Below are 19,405 nucleotides of genomic sequence, written 5' to 3' on the forward strand. Positions count from 1 at the left end.
AGGAGGGCTTCTGTTGACGTCCTCAAGATCGTTGCCCGCTGCAGTGCTCACCCAGCGTGCTCTGTGATCGCCAATCACAGTGGCCCTTTACCACATGATCAGCTGTGTCCATACACGGCTGATCAAGACATAAGCACACTTCCCAGTAATCAGCATTCATTTTTAAGGAGAGCCAGTGACCGACAAGTGTGAAAGGGGACAGCTACACTAATCAGGGAACCGATCAGTGATTTTCAAAATGTTTGCTCTTTCATTTGTTTAGCAAAAAATAAAACCTTGTGGTGACTAAATACCATCAAAAGAAAGCTCTAGTGTGGGGGGGAGATAAAAATGTCACATGGGTATAATGCTGCATGCCTGTGCAGTTGTCAAAGTGCGACAGTGTTGAAAGCTTAAAATGTTGGCCTGGTCAGGAAGTGGGTGAAAGTGCCCGTTAAACAAGTGGTTATGCTGAACTCTGGGCTACTGAAGACAGATGCTCACACACAATGAGTAGGGAAAGACTGGCTGTAGTTTGTTGCAGAGGGACCCCCCAGACAAAGCAATGCTTTTCTAGGTTACTCAGTTTAACAGCAAGCTGCAGTGATGAAAAAAGTAATCTCTAGAGCTGAAATGTCACCCTGCTTCCCCCTGCACTGGGCACTTTATTCCCAGTAAGGCAGCACACCTGCTGTAGAAAGCACTTTCTATTTCTATGACTGAAGTTCAGCTTTTAAGATTTCTGTAAAATGAACAGTCTACAAAAGTTGAAATCTGCTTTTCTTTTCATACATCAGGGGACACAGAGCCATAGTAGTTACTATGCGGGTTATAGGGCCACTGATAGGTGATGGACACTGGCACACCCTAAGGCAAGAATTGCACTCCCTATATAACCCCTCCCACTACTGGGAGTCCTCAGTTTTTTCCCCAGTGTCTAAGGTGTTGGTCACGAGTAAAGATCTGCTGTGCTAAGCTCCACTGGAAGCTTCCTTGCTGGGACTAGCCATGCTGACCGGATCCGTTTAGAGTGTCCTTTCATGGGCCAAAGGAATGGTACCTGGGCCTCGTGTTTGAAGAAACAAGGTTTTGCTTGCGAATGTTTGTCTTTTTAGAGAGCTGGACCCTGGGATACAGTACTTTTTGGTAGTAGGGCCACAAAGTTTTACTGGCAGGGTGCTGTTGCAGGTCCAGGATTGTGGGTAACCTCTAGGTTCCCCTGTTCCTGAAGGTTTTGGAGCCCACCGTGAAGGGTGATTAGGTTTATCTCAGATAACCCCACAGCGAGGAATGGTAAGTGGAGATTTTGCAGACTTCCCCGATGGTCACAATTCAACCTTTGATGCTGAGAACCTATTCATGTGTGGGAGATCTTTCTTTCTGGGACGGAAACTACCTCTGCCACTCTGGAATGGAGTCTGCTTTACATGATAACCTATCCGGACATTCGGGGTAAAGTCTTCTGATAATGGTTTCCTTCTTTATATCTCTTATTATCTAGTAGCTTTGTTCTAGAAGTATCTGTATTGTCAGTTACAACCCACCAATCAGGTGCTTTCACTTTCTGTCACCTGCAATTCAATATATTTTTTTGAATAATACAAACCTAAGCTGCCTTCAGTTTTATTTTATTATATTTTCAGTATGAGTATAAAACTGTAGATGCTCTTTCAGAGAAATATAGAGAAGAAATAGAGGAGACAGAGACAACCTTGACTATGATGACAAAGTAAAGATGCCGTACACACAGGCTGTTCTACAGGAAATCCAGGGCTTTGCCTCAGTTGTGTCAATAGGAGTTGCTCATGCACCCATTAAAGATGTTCAGCTGAATGGATATTTTATACCAAAGGTCAGAAGATACTTCAAGTGTATGTCTGAGAAAAACAAACAGAAACATATAAAATATATCTCTGCAATACAAACACAGTTCTCTAAATGTTATCCCTATAAAAGCACTGCAAGTACATAAAAGAACAAAACCGTTTCACTCATTTTTCAGTTTATTAAAAGTCAGCAGCTACAAGAAGTGTAGCTGCTGACTTTTAACAAAACACTCACCTGTCCCACGTTCCAGCAATGCGGCCGCCGCAAGCCTCACTCCTCTCCCCCTCCTCTCCGCGGTGCTGTCATTGCAACTGTGGGCACCCGGCTGTGACAGCTTGCGGTTTCACAGCCAGGCATACTCTGCGAATGCGCGAGTTGCTCTGAGCTCTCCTAGTGGCCAGGAAATCTTGTGGGACCTGTGACGTGTCTCAGAAGATTGCAGCGAGGGAGGGGCCACCTAGGGGGAGAGGGGGCATCGCCTAGGCACACGGAAGGAGGAAGTGGGACAGGAAGTACCTGTCAAGAAGGTGTGTTTATAGGTACCCAACCCCCCCCAAAAAAAATTGCATGCCATTTGTGGCATGTAAGGGGCGAGGAGTGCATAAAGCGGAACTTCCACTTTTGGGTGGAACTCTGCTTTAAGGTGAACATGCATGTGTTTTAACAAAAAATAGTAAAAATACCGGCGCACTAGGGACAAGAAAATGTAAAATATATCTGTTTGCTGCAACCTAATATAGAGATATCACTATGTGAGTCAATCTAATGAATATGTGCGTATGATCAGGGTTGCGCTAACTTTATTTCCTATAATAATGCCTTACTTCCAAGAAGTCTAGACCATGTGTTTCAAATACATTAATATCACTACCAACTAAACCACCACTTTTACAAATTATAAAACCAGAAAAAAAAGGAAAAATATACATATGTGATGGTACCACTGCAGTTTGTGTCTGTTGACCAGACCCCCAACTCCTGCACTGGCGTCAACAAATAAATAAAGAAATCTTACACAGACCACAAACAACTAAAGTGCTCAAGCCCCCAAAATTATATAGGGATGCTGTGAAAAAAATCATCCACAATAAATAGTTTCAACAGTGTAAAAAATGTGTGAAAAAAACTGTTTGTTGCTTTCTATATACCACAAACAGTATAAACCACAATATGCTCCAATATACCATTAATATTACAAGTGCTTTATTATCTCCTGTAAGAAAAAGTGCTTTGTGCATAAATATAGTGCATAAATGTAAACAGTCTCTTCTGTGTTTAAGATTTTCTTGATAATGCTTCTATTTCCACCCAAAGTGTTTAATAGGAACACCGACCGAGTGCTTCACCACCACAGGTACTCAGGTACTCTGATGGCCTGGGGACAGGTACTCGGGTACTCTGGTGGACTGTGACAGGTGTGGGGGGCAATCAGTGTGTGTTGGTGTACACTGTAGGCAGTAACGAGATGTTACCGCAATCTCCTCACACACGATTGGTGTGTGAGGAGGAGAACCCGGTAACATCTTGTTACCGCGGTTTGTTTACATTTAGTGATTGGCTGTGAAAGGATCACAGCCAATCACATGCCGCCGCCAGCCAATGGCTGTTTACCACCGTCGGTAAAGAGCAGTGATCCTGGGAACATGCCGCCACCGACGTGCATGGGCAGCGTGTTTCCGATCGCGTGCATGAGCTGTGCAAAGTGGGGCGGTACCACTTGTGATCGGCTGTGACTTCATCACGGCTGATCACGTGGTAAACGGCCATGTCAAATGGCTGTACACCCCTCCTCAGTGGCGAGCGGTGTCTCAGTGACACGCCGCCACCGAAGGAACAGGGATGCGTGCGCATGATCGTGCGCATTCCCTGTTTAAATGGGAGGCCATCATATGAAGCACTCCCAGAACAAGAGCCGCACCGCCTGGCTGTCATATGATGGCTGGCGGGTGGCAAGTGAGGGAAGAAAACGGTTGTTCACGTAACCTGCATGGGCAAAGCAGAGTTCACTTTAAAGTGTAATGTTGCAGAGCCTCAGTGCAGTTTCATCAGAACCTTATGTAGTAAAGGTGGTGGGCAAATAAAACCTGTTGCTGGACTGCAATATTAACTTCTCTACTACTTCCTGGGGAAACTGGTTGTTTGGTTTAGGTAGCTGCTGTAATCTCAGTATAAATACAGCTGTTCTGCAAAGCCCTCAGAGGCTTGTTAGAGAACCTTTGTGAACAGACGGCATCATGAAGGCCAAGGAACACACCAGAAAGGTCAGGGATAAAGTTGTGGAGACATTTAAAACAGGGTTGGGTTATAAAAAAAAAAAAATGCCAAGCTTTGAACATCTTGCGGAGCACTGTTTAATTCATCATCCGGAAATGTAAACAGTATGGCATAACTGCAGATCTACCAAGACATGGCCGTCCACCTAAACTGACAGGCCAGGCAAGGAGAGCATTAATCAGAGAAGCAGCCAAGAGGCCCATGGTAACTGGAGGAGCTGGGAGGGGGGGAGTTCAGTGGTCCCCAAATTAGCAACACAAAGGAGCTAATGATTCCGTTCATACTTCCGTCTTATTCACATGGAGGGTATGAAGCCATACCCCATGGGAGGGCCGTGTTTATCAGAATGGGGATGCACAGGTGTTCCCAGCATCCCGTGTAGGCAGTCCCATTGCTGTCAACTGGGGTGCAGCAGCTGTACCCAATGTGGCATCTGTGTGGGTGCTGGTGCAAGGCCCCGAAATGCACCCAGGGTGCGTCCGCACAACTGCACCCGCATGGATGTCCTTTTTGGGGTAAATACAGCCCCACACAGGGTACAGATTCATACACCCCGTGTGAGTGAGGCCTTGAACTTCTCCATAAAGGACCTTATTGGTGAGAAGAGTTCTCATTTCTCCAGCAGAAAAAGCCTAAATAAAGCTGGAAAGACTCCTCCGACCTCTGAAGACAAAAAGATTTCCAACCTCCCCTCATAGCCGGTGTAACACACGGCTCAAAAACATACCGGCCTCCGCAATAAGGGAGGCCAACACATTTGTTGTGATATTCCCTGCAGTGAGCAAGTTAGTAATAATGATGCCAAGGAAGTTGTATGAACATGTTTGTATGTTTTATTTCCTTTTAGTTGCCTAACGTCCACCACTGGCAAAGTGATTTATACAGTAATGTCTGTTAATATATTAAAAACATAAAATGCTAAAAAAAAAAAAAAAAAAAAAAAAAACATACCGGCCTCCAGCCTCCCCTCATAGCCGGTCCAACACACACCTCAAAAACATGCTGATACTACTTATACTTGATAGTTGGTGATCCAGAAGCTGCAGAAAGGGAAATAGAGGGCTGATGGGAAGGCCCTCCAGTTACTGGAGTGGCAGCCGCCATCAGTGTAGGAGCCTGTGTTGGTACATATATACCTGGTCCCTGGCAGGATTCCTCAGACTTTCCATTGAGTCTTGTAACATTCTGTTCCCACACACAAAACTTGGACTATGTAGAAAAGATAATATGCAGTGACGGGACAAGGTCATCCAGAGCCCAGGGCAAACATGCCCAACTACACCCGCCGCCCCCAAGGTGTATGGGCATTATGCGTCATCAAAACCCCCCCACAAAAAAAACTGAGCACTAATCTTTTTCACCCCCCCTAAGCATAAATTCCCCCTCATCCCAGCACAAATCTTACCCCCCCACCCCCCAAATCCCCCCAATTCAAGTGCCCCCCCCAAAAAAAAATCACTCCTCCTAGCACAAATTATCTACTCCTAAGATTACTCCTCCCAATAACTCCACTGCAAATCATCCTTCCTAGCACAAATCTTCTTCCCCCATTCCTTCTCCCCCTAAATTTTAGCATACCCCCCAAATTTCCCCTCGTAGAACAATACTTCCTGTTGCCCCCCAAATCCCCCTTTCCAACACAAATCCCCTCCCCCTATTTCCTTGTGGTGCTCCCCACCGCCCATGATACCACAGTGCCCAGGGCAGCCGCCCCTCCTGCCCACCCCTTGTCCTGGCCCTGATAATATGGCACTCTTGTTGGGTGAAGATAGCTGAAGGTATTGCTCTTTTGAAGATAGGTGCTGATGAGAATCTTTTTAGAGAGTAATGACATCTGGACTCTTGTGATGATGGCTCGACTTGAAGATCTTCTCCCTCATGTTCACTAGAAAATCATTCTCTGATCCCTTTTCCTCATCATCTCCTAGTTTAAAATTTCTTCCAGCATTTTGGCCATCTTCCTTCCCAAAAAAGCTGCACCTCTTCCATTTAAGTGCAATCCATCACTGCAATAAAAATGGTAACCGGCTGAAAAGTCAGCCCAGTTCTCCATGAAGCCAAACCCCTCCTCCCTGCAATAGTACCTCAGCCAGTTGTTAAGATCCCTAAGCTCCTGCTGCCTCCATGGTTTGGCTCGAGGTACGGGCAGTATTTCTGAAAATATTGCCTTGGAGGTCCTTTTCTTCAAAATAGCCCCTAAGTTCCTGAAATCATTTGTTAGGGTGTCCCAATTTCCTCTAACTTTTTCGTTAGTACCAATATGTATCATGACAGCTGGGCTCTCCTCAGCCCCATCCAACAATCTGTCCATCTGATGGATAATGTCTCGAACACGAGCACCTGGTAAACAACATACTGTTCGGTAATAACTGTCTTTGTGGCAGATTTCCCTCTTTGTCTTTCTAATGATTGAGTCCCCTACCACCAATATCTTCCTATTCTTTGCTGGAACTTTGCCCCCATCTTCACTGGAGGAGATGTTCCCAAGGTTCCTCTGGCATTTTTGTGGAGTCTCATCTTGAGCGTCACTTTCTGGTAAAGTCACAACGTGAATGCCACATTCTGGTGGAGAAACAATGTGAACGCCGCTTTCAGGTGTAGTCTCAACGTGAACGTCACATTCTGGGTGAGTCTCAGTGTGAGAGTCACATTCTGGTGGGTTCTCAATGTGAACTTTACATTCTGGTGGAGCGTCAACCAAAATTTCTTCCAACATTTTGGCCATCTTCCTTCCCAAAAAAGCTGCACCTCTTCCATTTAAGTGCAATCCATCACTGCAATAAAGATGGTAACCGGCTGAAAAGTCAGCCCAGTTCTCCATGAAGCCAAACCCCTCCTCCCTGCAATAGTACCTCAGCCAGTTGTTAAGATCCCTAAGCTCCTGCTGCCTCCATGGTTTGGCTCGAGGTACGGGCAGTATTTCTGAAAATATTGCCTTGGAGGTCCTTTTCTTCAATATAGCCCCTAAGTTCCTGAAATCATTTGTTAGGGTGTCCCAATTTCCTCTAACTTTTTCGTTAGTACCAATATGTATCATGACAGCTGGGCTCTCCTCAGCCCCATCCAACAATCTGTCCATCTGATGGATAATGTCTCGAACACGAGCACCTGGTAAACAACATACTGTTCGGTAATAACTGTCTTTGTGGCAGATTTCCCTCTTTGTCTTTCTAATGATTGAGTCCCCTACCACCAATATCTTCCTATTCTTTGCTGGAACTTTGCCCCCATCTTCACTGGAGGAGATGTTCCCAAGGTTCCTCTGGCATTTTTGTGGAGTCTCATCTTGAGCGTCACTTTCTGGTAAAGTCACAACGTGAATGCCACATTCTGGTGGAGAAACAATGTGAACGCCGCTTTCAGGTGTAGTCTCAACGTGAACGTCACATTCTGGGTGAGTCTCAGTGTGAGAGTCACATTCTGGTGGGTTCTCAATGTGAACTTTACATTCTGGTGGAGCGTCAACCAAAATTTCTTCCAACATTTTGGCCATCTTCCTTCCCAAAAAAGCTGCACCTCTTCCATTTAAGTGCAATCCATCACTGCAATAAAGATGGTAACCGGCTGAAAAGTCAGCCCAGTTCTCCATGAAGCCAAACCCCTCCTCCCTGCAATAGTACCTCAGCCAGTTGTTAAGATCCCTAAGCTCCTGCTGCCTCCATGGTTTGGCTCGAGGTACGGGCAGTATTTCTGAAAATATTGCCTTGGAGGTCCTTTTCTTCAATATAGCCCCTAAGTTCCTGAAATCATTTTTTAGGGTGCCCCAATTTCCTCCAACTTTTTCGTTAGTACCAATATGTATCATGACAGCTGGGCTCTCCCCAGCCCCATCCAACAATCTGTCCATCTGATGGATAATGTCTCGAACACGAGCACCTGGTAAACAACATACTGTTCGGTAATAACTGTCTTTGAGACAGATTTCCCTCTTTGTCCTTCTAATGATTGAGTCCCCTACCACCAATATCTTCCTATTCTTTGCTGGAACTTTGCCCCCATCTTCACCGGAGGAGATGTTCCCAAGGTTCCGCTGGCATTTTTGTGGAGTCTCATCTTGAGCGTCACATTCTGGTGAAGTCACAACGTGAATGCCACATTCTGGTGGATTAACAATGTGAATGCCGCTTTCCGGTGTAGTCTTAACGTGAACGTCACATTCTGGTGGGTTCTGAATGTGAACGTCACATTCTAGTGGATTCTCTGGTGGAGTCTCCCTGTGGAATTCACACTCTGGTGGAGTCTCCCTGTGGAATTCACACTCTGGTGGAGTCTCCCTGTGGAAGTCACACTCTGGTGGAGTCTCCCTGTGGAAGTCACACTCTGGTGGAGTCTCCCTGTGGAAGTCACACTCTGGTGGAGTCTCCCTGTGGAAGTCACACTCTGGTGGAGTCTCCCTGTGGAAGTCACACTCTGGTGGAGTCTCCCTGTGGAAGTCACACTCTGGTGGAGTATCCTTGTGGAAGTCACACTCTGGTGGAGTGGCCATGTCTAGGTCGCACTCTGGTGGAGTGGCCATGTCAAGGTCGCACTCTGGTGGAGTGGCCATGTCAAGGTCGCACTCTGGTGGAGTGGCCATGTCAAGGTCGCACTCTGGTGGAGTGGCCATGTCAAGGTCGCACTCTGGTGGAGTGGCCATGTCAAGGTCGCACTCTGGTGGAGTGGCCATGTCAAGGTCGCACTCTGGTGGAGTGGCCATGTCCAGGTCGCACTCTGGGGGAGTGGCCATGTCCAGGTCGCACTCTGGGGGAGTGGCCATGTCCAGGTCGCACTCTGGGGGAGTGGCCATGTCCAGGTCGCACTCTGGGGGAGTGGCCATGTCCAGGTCGCACTCTGGTGGAGTGGCCATGTCCAGGTCGCACTCTGGTGGAGTGGCCATGTCCAGGTCGCACTCTGGTGGAGTGGCCATGTCCAGGTCGCACTCTGGTGGAGTGGCCATGTCCAGGTCGCACTCTGGGGGAGTGGCCATGTCCAGGTCGCACTCTGGGGGAGTGGCCATGTCCAGGTCGCACTCTGGTGGAGTGGCCATGTCCAGGTCGCACTCTGGTGGAGTGGCCATGTCCAGGTCGCACTCTGGTGGAGTGGCCATGTCCAGGTCGCACTCTGGTGGAGTGGCCATGTCCAGGCCGCACTCTGGTGGAGTGGCCATGTCCAGGCCGCACTCTGGTGGAGTGGCCATGTCCAGGCCGCACTCTGGTGGAGTGGCCATGTCCAGGCCGCACTCTGGTGGAGTGGCCATGTCCAGGCCGCACTCTGGTGGAGTGGCCATGTCCAGGCCGCACTCTGGTGGAGTGGCCATGTCCAGGCCGCATTCTGGTGGAGTCTTAATTTCAATGTCACTTGATGGCGGCGTCTCAATGTGTTGGTCAACAGGCCTGCCATGTGAGCCTTGTCTGCAGTAAATAGTGCATACATCTTCAATAAAAAAAAAGAGGAATTAGATTTAGCACCTTCATCTACATTTCATATATTTTTCTTTGTACAACATCAAGTTATAGAGAGAAAAGTTCAAAACTCTTGTACCAGAGACAATGAATAAACGTGATATGACAGGGACACCAGGATGACTATTGTTGGCCTTTGTATAAAAATGCTGGTTGCCTGCCACTCATCCCAGCCCACTGGCTGGCAATAATCACATGAAAAACCAGACAGGCTGGTTGTACCCAGCCCGTAATCAGCCTGCGCATACATGGATAGAATCTCGGCTGGTCCCTGCTGAACTGGCCGAGATACGAACTGTCTATGGCCGGCTTTAGGAACACAGACACTTTTAATTACAGCACTTAGGTTAAAGGCATAATGCCAGGGCCGGACTGAGAATAAAAACCAGCCCTGGAAATAATTTCATACCAGCCCCAGAGCATTATTATACCAGCCCAACAGCATAACGTCATTATTTTCTTGTTCACAAAAGGGAAAACCATACATTTTAAAGCACATTTGAAGAGTGTATTATATATAGATAAGAGAGACGTGGAATTTACAAACAGCACCAATTGTTTACTTGCAAAAAATCATGGCATTTAGGCTACTTTCACACTGAGGTGCTGGGCGCACTGGCAGTAAAGCGGCGCTATATTTAGCGGCGCTTTACCATCGTTTTAGCAGTGCTTTTTGGCCACTAGCGGGGCAGTTTTAAACCCCGCTAGCGCCTGAAAAAGGGTTAAAACCGCCCGCAAAGCACTGCTGCAACGGCGCTTTGCAGGTGGGTTTGGAGCGCTGCCCCATTGTTTTCAATGGGAAGGGGCGCTTTAGGAACGGTAAATACACCGCTCCTACAGCGCTCCGAAGATGCGGCTTGCAGGACATTTTTCAGCGTCCTGCAAGCGCACCACTCCAGTGTGAAAGCACTCGGGTTTTCACACTGGAGAGACAGCAGCGGCTGTTTGAGGAAGCTTTGCAGGCGCTATTTTTAGCACTCTAGCGCCGGCAAAGTGCCTCAGTCTGAAAGGGGCCTTACTGGCACATTTTTTACTGACACTGCAAAAAAAAGGTGCCAAAAATGGGAGTTTTCAGTACAAATATCAATATTTACCCTATAAACATGTAGCTAATGCTATTAGCAATGTGTTTAAGTTAAACAAAAGTCAAAAACCAAATTTCTCCATTTACATGAAGGTCAGATTAATATAACCCAGCACAGAGTTCCCCCTTACATCAGGAGGATTCCCCCTTTACAGTGCAAGGGAACTCTGACATAAAGGGGAACATTGCAGATCACGATCTAAGCGGGAACTCTGATATAAAAAGGGGGCACTGGTGACCAGAGACCCCACTTATATCAGAGTCCACTGCATTCCCCTTTAGAGTTCTCACTTACATCAGGGTCTGCAGCATTGCCCTTTACATCAGAGTCGCCCCTTGCACTGTAAGGTGGAATCCTGCAGACTATGATGTAAAGGGGAACTCTGGGAATGTGGGGAGGACTCTGATGACCAGAAAGAAAGAAAACACTAAGATAAGAGGGTTTACTGATATAAGGGGGAAACCTTTATATCAGTGCCCCCTTACAATATTGTATTGCCCCCCCCCCCAGGCTGGCCTGGTGGTGCTTTCACTGACCTCTTCTCAGGTGCACCGTGCAGGGCTCAGTCAGTCGGTTCAGCTCGTGGCTCTGGTTTTATCCCATCATTTCCTCTCCACAGTCCATACATGTCTGACTTCTCCCATGACCCCCCTGGCGGCATTTCCACTCTTGACTGCTCTCCAGGGGAGGTCAGAGGCTGCAGATGGTACGGGGAGGTCAATGCCTGTGGAGGGGACGACATGGGAGGTCTGAGGCTGCGGAGGGGATGACGGGAGGTCAGAGGCTGCGGAGGGGAAGACAGGGGAGGTCAGAGGCTGCGGAGGGGACGACAGGGAAGGTCAGAGGCTGCGGAGGGGACGACAGGGAAGGTCAGAGGCTGCGGAGGGGACGACAGGGGAGGTCAGAGGCTGCCGAGGGGACGACAGGGGCGGTCAGAGGCTGCGGAGGGGACAACAGGGGAGGTCAGAGGCTGCGGAGGGGACGACAGGGGAGGTCAGAGGCTGCAGAGGGGACGAAAGGGGAGGTCAGAGGCTGCGGAGGGGACGACAGCGGAGGTCAGAGGCTGCGGAGGGGACGACAGGGGAGGTCAGAGGCTGTGAAGGGGACGACAGGGGAGGTCAGAGGCTGTGAAGGGGACGACAGGGGAGGTCAGAGGCTGCGGAGGGGACGACAGGGGAGGTCAGAGGCTGCGGAGGGGGAAACAGGGGAGGTCAGATGCTGCGGAGGGGGGGAACAGGGGAGGTCAGAGGCTGCAGGGGGGGGACAGGGGAGGTCAGAGGCTGCAGAGGGGGGAACAGGGGAGGTCAGAGGCTGTGGTTGGGGGGAACAGGGGAGGTCAGAGGCTGTGGTTGGGGGAAACAGGGGAGGGTCAGAAGCTGCAGAGGGGGGACAGGGGAGGTCAGAGGCTGCAGAGGGGGACAGGGGAGGTCAGAGGCTGCGGAGGAGGGGGGACATGGGAGGTCAGAGGCTGCAGGGGGGATGGGGGCAGACAGGAGGTCAGAGGCTGCAGGGGGAGGGGGGGCGGACAGGAAGTCAGATGCTGCATGGGGGAGGGGGGCGGACAGGAGGTCAGATTCTGCATGAGGGAGGGGGCGGACAGGAGGTCAGATGCTGCAGGGGGATGGGGCAGACAGGAGGTCAGATGATGCAGGGGGCGGACAGGTGGTCAGATGCTGCATGGGGGGGACGGGAGGTCAGAGGCTGTGGAGGAGGGGGGACAGGGGAGGTCAGAGGCTGCAGAGGGGGGAACAGGGGAGGTCAGAGGCTGTGGTTGGGGGGAACAGGGGAGGTCAGAGGGGGGAGAGGGTAGGTCAGAGGCTGCAGAGGGGGGAACAGGGGAGGTCAGAGGCTGCAGAGGGGGGCACAGGGGAAGTCAGAGGCTGCAGAGGGGGGACGGGGGAGGTCAGAGGCTGCAGAGGGGGGGACAGGGGAGGTCAGAGGCTGCAGGGGGTGGACAGGGGAGGTCAGAGGCTGCAGAGGGGGAAGAGGGGATGTCAGAGGCTGCAGAGGTGGGGACAGGGGAGGTCAGAGGCTGCAGAGAGGGGGACAGGGGAGGTCAGAGGCTGCGGAGGAGGGGGGACATGGGAGGTCAGAGGCTGCAGGGGGGATGGGGGCAGACAGGAGATCAGAGGTTGCAGAGGGGGAGACAGGAGGTCAGAAGGTGCGGGGGGGACAGGAGGTCAGAAGCTGCAGGGGGGGAGACAGGAGGTCAGAGGCTGCAGGGGGGAGGACAGGAGGTCAGAGGCTGCAGAAGGGAGGACAGGGCAAGTCAGAGGCTGCGGAGGGGACGACAGGGGAAGTCAGAGGCTGCGGAGGGGACGACAGGGGAAGTCAGAGGTTGCGGAGGGAACGAAAGGGGAAGTCAGAGGCTGCGGAGGGGACGACAGGGGAAGTCAGAGGCTGCGGAGGGGACGACAGGGGAAGTCAGAGGCTGCGGAGGGGAGAACAGGGGAAGTCAGAGGCTTCGGAGGGGACGACAGGGGAAGTCAGAGGCTGCGGAAGGGACGACAGGGGAAGTCAGAGGCTGCGCAGGGCACGACAGGAGAAGTCAGGGCTGCGGGTGGGGCGGACAGGAGGTCAGATGCTGCAGGGGGGCGAACAGGAGGTCAGAGGCTGCAGGGGGAGGGGGGCGGACAGGAAGTCAGAGGCTGCGGGGGGGGGGGGGGGCGGACAGGAGGCCAGAGGCTGCGGGGGGGTGGACAGGAGTCCAGAGGCTGCGGGGGCTGGACAGGAGGTCAGTGGCTTCATGGGGCCGGACAGGAGGTCAGAGGCTGCAGGAGGGGCGGACAGGAGGTCAGATGCTGCGGAGGGGCAGACAGGAGATCAGAGGCTGCAGGGGGGAGTGGGGGCAGACAGGAGGTCAGATAATGCAGGGGGGTGGACAGGAGGTCAGATGCTGCATGGGGGGCAGACAGGAGGTCAGAGGCTGCTGGGGGGTCGGACAGGAGGTCAGAGGCTGCATGGGGGGCAGACAGGAGGTCAGAGGCTGCAGGGGGAGTGGGGGCAGACAGGAGGTCAGATGCTGCATGGGGAATGGGGTTCGGACAGGAGGTCAGATGCTGCATGAGGGAGGGGGGCGGACAGGAGGTCAGATGCTGCATGGGGGAGGGGGGCGGACAGAAGGTCGGAGGCTGCAGGGGGAGGGGGGGGCGTTCAGGAGGTCATAAGCTGCGGGTGGGACGTAAGAAGAGGCACACGCCATCAGACGAGACCTCACTGAGCTCTGCTTTACTTTAAAAAATGGCGCCTCCCATCGTGTAACTGCGCATGAGCCCTCCTTTACGAAAATTGACGAGCGTGTACGGGCTCAGCCCGAGCACGGCCAGCTTCGGAACAGTGCTGGTGCCTGCTCAGTTTCATGTCGGCCCGGCCCCACGGCCATATTTTTTCAGGCGCCGCTGCCCTCACAGCGGCCCCACGAACAACCAGGCAGCCGGCCCACCGGGAAATTTCCCGGTATCCCGGTAGGCCAGTCCGGCCCTGCATAGTGCATATTAAAATGCTCATGGATAATTAATTATCGCTGTTTTATTTGTATTAGTTTTGTCTGTCTGTATGGACTTGTTTACAAGGGTGATGAGGCCCATATAGCATGAACGGGCCGTTTTTGCAACATCTGTAACTTCCAGGTGCTGCATGCAGGCAGTCTATTGAAAATGATTAGAACACACGCAGCTACTTCTCCTAATATGATATGCACTGTCTGCATTCAGTGCCATTTGCCCCCACACTCAGGGCCGCTGTTAGAAATGGGGCCCCGTACAGCTTGCATGACTGGGCCCCCTCCACCTATAAGGGCCAGGGCCTGGGCCTGCCTGACAGCTCACATTCAGCCAGTAAAGAAAAAGGAGATTGTGTGCTCTGTGAAGAAATTGGGGTGTGACAACATTTTCCTAACAGTATAAGGATTTTAAAACCTGTACAGCACACATACAGGGATCTAAAATGTTTATATAACGTTGTCGTGTTTAAACAAGTGGTGAGGAGGCAATATAACACCTTCTTACCACCTGTCAAATGGACTCTGAAGAGCGACCTGGATGTGGATTGCTGTTCAGAGGGCACAACATGCTTAAATGAGCCCTAAGGCTGTTCAGACAATCCATTATTTTTTGTCAATTCAGCAGGGAACAGAGGGGACTATTTCATGTTTTCTTTGGGGCACCGTTAAGTAATCTTCTGGTTTTCAGAAAATACAAATTCACAGGGAGATGGTGCTAATAAGAGATCTATAACCATCCATCTGCATGTGTATGGACTTCCCAGTAGTGTGTACATGTGGATTGTTGGAAATTAAATCAAAAGATTGACATATATGACTACAGAGTTGCAATCAAAATTGAACCTTCAAAGAGACAGTGGGAAAGGGATCTAAGTCCCATAAGGGATGATCATTGGGAGGTGGCATTGTCCGCACTGCCCATGGTCTCTTTATCCTCCACACAGAAATGAACCCAACTATTCATTTCACACAGGACCTATCACATGGCAGCGTAAAGATACCCCTCTTTGTCCTAGATGTAATATGGGGCTGGCTAATTTAAGACATGTTATGGAGATGTCCTAAACTCCATCAGTATTGGGAAGGGGTTATTTCTACTGCTAACTGTCTTTACATAAAATGGAACTGTATAATACAGGTATTTGCACCCATTTCTGGGCATAGACTCTCGTTGGAGTCTACGCCTCTTCACCCTCCCCCCCCCCCCGTCTACTGTGAAATGCACAGATCCCAGAGACAGCAGGGACCATCCGGATTGCGCAGCGCAACTCACGCTTGAGCAGTAGGGAACTGGGATGTACAAGGCTTCATTTCCTGATTCCTTTACCGATGATGGCGGTGGCAGCACCCGAGAGCCAAGCGACAGATCGGCTTCGGGTGCCGACATCACGGGTGCCGACATCACGGGCGCCCTGGACAGGTAAGTGTCTATATTTTAAAAGGCAGCAGATGCAGTATTTGTAGCTGCTGACTTTAAAAAAAAAATTGCGGGACCTCCACTTTAAGTCAGAATTGATGGAAGAACCTGGGGTATGCCCCTTAAGTATGATAGATGAATCTAGGACCCTGGAAAACACTCATATACCGATAGTAAGGACTCTCTTTATAGCCTAATTAAGGGATGTCTCCACATCCTCCGACATTAGGCGAATGGAAAATGCAAACAAATGATATGGTGCTTAGAGAAAAATAAATATATCTACATAGGACCCTGATGTATGGGGGAGGGGGATCTCTGTGGACCTTGATGTATGGGGGGTGGTGGGCTTTCTGGGGACCCTGATGTATGGGGGCTTTCTTGGGACCCTGATGTATGGGGGGATATTTGGGGACTCTGATGTATGGGGGGCTCTCTGGGGACCCGGATCAATGGGGGGGTCTCTCTGGGAACCCAGATCTATGGGGGTCTCTCTGGGGACCCTGATGTAAGGGGGGCTCTCTGAGGACCCTGAGGTAAGGGGGCTCTCTGGGGACCAGGAGGTAAAGAGGGGACTCTGGGGACCCTTATGTAAGGAGGGGGCTCTCTGGGGACCCTGATGTAAAGGGGGGGGGTCGGGGGCTCTCTGGGGACCCTGATGTAAAGAGGGGGCTCTCTGGAGACCCTTATGTAAGGAGGGGGCTCTCTGGGGACCCTGACGTAAGGGGGGTCGGGGGCTCTCTGGGGACACTGACATAAGGGGGGTCGGGGGCTCTCTGAGGACCCTGATGTAAGGAGGGGGCTCTCTGGAGACCAGGATGTAAAGAGGGGGCTCTCTAGGGACCCTTATGTAAGGAAGGGGCTCTCTGGGGACCCTGACATAAGGGGGGTCGGGGGTTCTCTGGGGACACTGATGTAAGGGGGGGTCGGGGGCTCTCTGGGGACCCTGACATAAGGAGGGGGCTCTCTGGGGACCAGGATGTAAAGAGGGGGCTCTCTGGGAACCAGGATATAAAGAGGGGGCTCTCTGGGGACCCTTATGTAAGGGGGGTCGGGGGCTGTCTGGGGACCCTGATGTAAAGAGGGGGCTCTCTGGGGACCCTTATGTAAGGGGGGTTGGGGGCTCTCTGGGGACCCTGATGTAATGAGGGGGCTCAATGTGGACCCTGATGTAAGGAGGGGGCTCTCTGGGGACCCTGTTGTAAGGAGAGGGCTCTCTGGGGACCCTTATGTAAAGAGGGGGCTCTCTGGGGACCCTGATGTAAGGAGGGGGCTCTCTGGGGACCCTTATGTAAAGAGGGGGCTCTCTGGGGAGCCTGACGTAAGGGGGTCGGGGGCTCTCTGGGGACCCGATGTAAGGAGGGGGCTCTCTGGGGATCCTGGTGTAAGTGGGGGAGGCTCTCTGGGGATTTGTTTACATCGGCAGACCACTATTCTGCCTCTGTTGGAAACAATCGGGCGGGGCCCACCAGGCGCGCTGATTAGCTCTCGGTGTGTCCAATCAAACAGCGCGCAGACCCGCAAGTGCAGAATCAAGTACCTGTACGTGATTCTGCTCACAGGAGATGCAGCCCCGCAGTAAATGTACATGGTTAATGTGAGTTTATTTTTCTTAACTCTTTAAACATTTATTTTGAACATACAGTAGATAAATTATGTGACCAATGCATGTAATGTAGCAGTGCAATATATACGTGGTGCTTTGTGAGGGTGTGGCTTGTGTGTGGGTGGGTGGAGACAAAGGGGGCCCCATGATCCCCTATTGCCCAGGGGCCCCATGAGTTGTCAGTCCGCCCCTGCTCACAACCATCAATTATGTAGAGTGGCACAAGGGGTTTGAGGACAGATATAGTCGTGATGATGTATTGACCATTTATTACACCAGATATATATGAACCTCTAAATATAGCGGTGTAAAAACTTGAATGATGGGGTTGGGAGATTAAGATATTAGTAGTATACAATGTTATGAGGTCTTTTTTTTTTTTTTTTCTTTTCTTTTTCTTAAATATTGCTTATAAATGTGTGTTTATTATGATTGTACAATACGTACATGGGTTGTGTGTATGTCTTGTGTTGATTGTAACTAAAAACCTTAATAAAAAAAGGACTTACCATTCAGGTCTTCTGTTTTCTGCTGTTGGCCATTGACTTTAACGCCGGCATGAAAGCATCCAATAACGGCTCTGAAGCAGCCGCGCATAAGAGCCCGTAGTATCCTTCTCTGCATTCTTTTGGGCTTCTTGCTTGAGATATCTGCAGGATGGAAACTGATATCTCCTTCCATAGGTGGTCTTCCAATGGTGGGTTTCTCTTTGGTGTTATTTTGAGAAACAACCTTTTTAAGGTTAAATCTGTTCATTATGAAGAATAATGAAACACGCTTTAAATGGGTGAGAATTAAATTGTAATGAAATCGGATAAAATCTGATCAGATTACAAGAAAAAACTCGCTAGAGAAAAAAGCTCGTGTTAACCGTTCAGAGTCAACAAAGCAACTGGCAGGAACCCTGCTGAGCTGTTTCTTATATGAGAGCAGCCAGTGACATCATAGTGCAGCAGTGTTGTCATGGAAACCTTTTTTTTATTTTTTTTCAAATCTCCTGGTGCTCCTCTAACTGACAGGCTTTTGTTGCCATGGTTACCAAAGCTTCTGCACAGTGATGAGCAGTGGGGGAGGCGGCTGGGACATCTTAGCTCTGATTATAGAACCCGGGGGACAGCACAGCCACACCATCTACTAAGGATTTATAATAGAGGAATATGATGGGGCAATATTGATGGGACACCGTGGTCAACGTGATCTCATTTTAATGATTGTGGTGGAGGTAATATTTTTCATTGTCGCCAGTGCTTATGTGGAATTGTTTAATAAAATATTTTGTTTCTCTTTGAAGAATCTCTTTGGAATTTGTCCTACTTTTTTATATGCTGTTTACTGATTCAGAGGAACACCCCTCACACTTTATTGATTACTATTGGGGTGACAGTTTTGGTGGCCTGGTTGAGGAATTGCTACCTATAATTCTTTTCCTCCCTAGTAACCATTTACCCAGGTGTACCTTCAGTGACTATTTACCTATACAATACATTGTCTGGAGGTACTGCATGTTTTACTATATAGATTCAACATTGTGAAATTTAAAGGATAAGTTCACTATTAAAAAAATAAGTGCACTTTTTTTGTAGGTAACAAAAGTGCATTTACCATTTTATTTTTTTATTCTTTATAGAAGCCTGGAAAGCATTGCACCATGCATGACTCCTACAGACGGTCAGTGTAAGCTGTCTGCCCTATACATCGTACAGGCAGGCTTTTTCACATGACAGGAAGAATCAATGGACTACCAGAGCGCTCAACAACGCCATGGTAGTTCATTGAGGACTACAAGATGACAGCTTCAAAGGCACTTGATACTTGAAGTTTTCACATTCACAGAACTCTGTGAATGAATAAACCTGTTTTTTTTTTCCTTAAAGAGGGATTTCACTGTAAAAAAAAATATTAAAAGCCAGCAGCTACAAATACTGCAGCTGCTGACTTTTAATAAATAGACACTCACCTGTCCCTGGATCCAGCGATGTCGGCAGCCGAGGCCGAACGATCGCTCGGCTCTCGGCTGCTGCCGCCGCCACTCTAAGTGAGGGAATCAGGAAGTGAAGCATTGCGGCTTCACTTCCCGGTTCCCTACTGCGCATGCGTGAGTTGCGCAGCATACTAGGAATGGTCCGCGCTGTCTCTGGGACCCGTGTGTGTCCCAGCAGACAGCGCGGAGGGACAGGAAGAGGCATAGACTCCCGTGGGAGTCTATGCCCAGAAGTGGGTGCAAATACCTGTCTTAGACAGGTATCTGCACCTCCCTCCCCCCTGAAAGGTGGC

The 19,405-nt window shown here is 50.0% G+C and overlaps 2 long non-coding RNA genes across 3 annotated transcripts in view; one reads left to right on the forward strand and one right to left on the reverse strand.

Moving 5' to 3' along the window:
• The window catches only part of LOC143931383 (uncharacterized), a 270,261-nt gene that overhangs the window by 56,033 nt on the left and 194,823 nt on the right, over positions 1 to 19,405 (forward strand). The gene's annotated exons all lie outside the window — the stretch shown is intronic.
• LOC143931421 (uncharacterized) lies at positions 1,592 to 18,005 on the reverse strand. Its single transcript, XR_013262884.1, has 2 exons — positions 17,641 to 18,005; positions 1,592 to 1,856 (listed from the first exon to the last, which is right to left on the reverse strand). It is a non-coding gene; the product is annotated as an uncharacterized LOC143931421 (long non-coding RNA).

This window comes from Lithobates pipiens, unplaced genomic scaffold (assembly GCF_037356315.1).
Source record: "Lithobates pipiens isolate NorthernLeopardFrog02 unplaced genomic scaffold, aLitPip1_a1.2 Scaffold_10, whole genome shotgun sequence".
Lineage (NCBI taxonomy): Eukaryota > Metazoa > Chordata > Amphibia > Anura > Ranidae > Lithobates > Lithobates pipiens.